The following is a 2273-nucleotide window of genomic DNA, read 5'->3' on the forward strand; positions in this document are numbered from 1 at the left end:
GCATAGCCCAGGCGCTGCGGACGCTGCTCTGGGATGGTGGCACCCCGAGGATATTGTTGCGCAAGCTCACAAGGGGAGTGTATAATGGGGGGCTGGCCCTTTCAGACATACAACTGTACTACTGGGCGTCCCAGCTGCAGGTGGCCAATGACTGGGTGTACGCAGCGGGTTCGGAACCTGCTTACAGACTAGATAGATATGTTATGCCGGGGGTAACTGCGAACCACTTCTATACTCCCGCAAACCGAGCAGGGACCTACCATCACACACAGGGGTCGTAATTCAGTGCTGGAGAGAGGCCAATAGATTCCTAGGGTAGGCGGGCTCCCTGACGGGTAGAACCCTGTTGTGGCTTGGAGATCAGCTAACTGAAGTGACGAGACCGACCGGCTTCAAGGGATGGAAACCTTAAGTGGTATTGAGTACTTGGGGGACGTATGGAAAGGGGATGCCCCTAGATCCTTTGATTATCCTAAAAAAGAATACGAACTCCACGACTCCCAATACTTCCACTACATACACCTTACCCATGCCCTGCGTTCCCACATAAGTACCGGTACCTCAATCCCAGTGTATTCCCCTGTGGAGGATAGGCTCTTCCTGGATCCCAATTTGGAGAAACCCACTTCCACTGTCTACCATTAGCTGATAAACAATATGCCTGGTCCACTGGTGTCCCTGCGAGAGGGATGGGAAGGGGACATAGGTGTCCTGGAAGTCAAGGATTGGCAAGATGCCCTGCAGAGCCCCGGCGAAATCGCGATTCGATCTAGGTTCCGCCTTGTGCAATTAAAAATCTTGCACCGAGTGTATTATCCTCAAACTCACCTATTCGCCTGGGGACGGAGTCTATCCCCCCTCTGTGCGAGGGGTTGCCAGAGGGAAGGTACATTTTACCATATCCTATGGGACTGCCCAGAGATTGTGCCCTTCTGGACCAAGGTAGCAAACACGATGGCAGCAGTAGTGGGTTCACCGGAGATATGGTTAGCACTGGCAGCCGGGGTGGCGAAACGCAATATCGCCAGTGGATGGAGGGCGCAGGCGCCCCCGCAGTGGGACCAGTGGCTGCGTGATCTTGATTGGCGTCAGAGGGTGGAGGAAACCATACACAAGTCCAGGGGCTGCACAAAGAAATGGAAGAATGCATGGGGGCCTTGGCACAAATATCGTGCCACAAGGGGTGGATCTGGGCATGGCATATAAGTGTACCCAGTTCAGTGTATGTATATTGTAGCTTCCTACTGTATGACGAATTACTGTTCCATGTCATATGAACGCTATTGTCAAATGCATGAGATCATGAGAAAAGTTAATAAAAAGATTAAAAAACAAAATATCTTGGAAATGATTTGAAGACTTGTAAAGTGGCGACGAAGAGAAAAGGACAGATTATCAGCCACTGCACCATTATCACATGCACTTTTACTACATGGATCAGCAGTGTGGAAAAGCACAGAGAAAAATTACTAAACTGCACCAGCCACAGCACGCCACGGAAAGGTTTATGCGCAGAAAGCAGTGTGTGCCGTGTTTCTTTTGTTATGTACATTTCTTGTTGAAATGGTACGTTTCTCTGTTTCAGTTAATAAACATAGAGATGGCTACCCTATATGTTGCTCTGTCTGCCTACGCATGTGAATTATTTTGATATGTATATGGACTTCACAAAAGTAAAACCCATTGGCTGTGTACATTGAGACAGTACGTGTGCCAGGGAGGCGCAGCTGAACCGATTAGGGGCCTGCGACAAACCCCTAATGGAGGGAGGAACCAGGAGTGGACAGCTGCTGAGCGTGGAAAAACTCTGGATGCAGATTGGTTAGTTTGGTTTGAAGCAACCGATTGGCGGTGGCCCCTGGGTGCGCCACAGGGTTATAATGGCGTGGAGGCCCACTTAGAGGACTTTGATTCCTTAAATCGCCGTTGCCGTGGATGTACCCGCACTGTTGTGTTTCGTGGCAGTGGGAGAAGAGTCGCTGTGTCATCATTTATAAGGGACTGCAAATTGGAGCATGGGCAGCGGTGTGAGGAGAGCTTGCTACCCGGTACAAGATAACAGTGAATTGGCAGTAAGCCGGGCAGCAGCATGGTGAGGAGGGCACTGCCCTTGAAGATTAGGAGGTTTGGCATGGGGCAGCACCGTGCGGGGAGCGCGCTGCCTTTGCGCCGCAGAAGTGGTGGCCTGTGGTAGATTGCGGACATCGGCGGGAGCGCACTGCCCGGGAATAAAGTCCTAGTAGGCATTGGCTTGCAGGAAGAGCGCTGCTTGG

This window comes from Lissotriton vulgaris, chromosome 2_1 (assembly GCF_964263255.1).
Source record: "Lissotriton vulgaris chromosome 2_1, aLisVul1.2, whole genome shotgun sequence".
NCBI lineage: Eukaryota > Metazoa > Chordata > Amphibia > Caudata > Salamandridae > Lissotriton > Lissotriton vulgaris.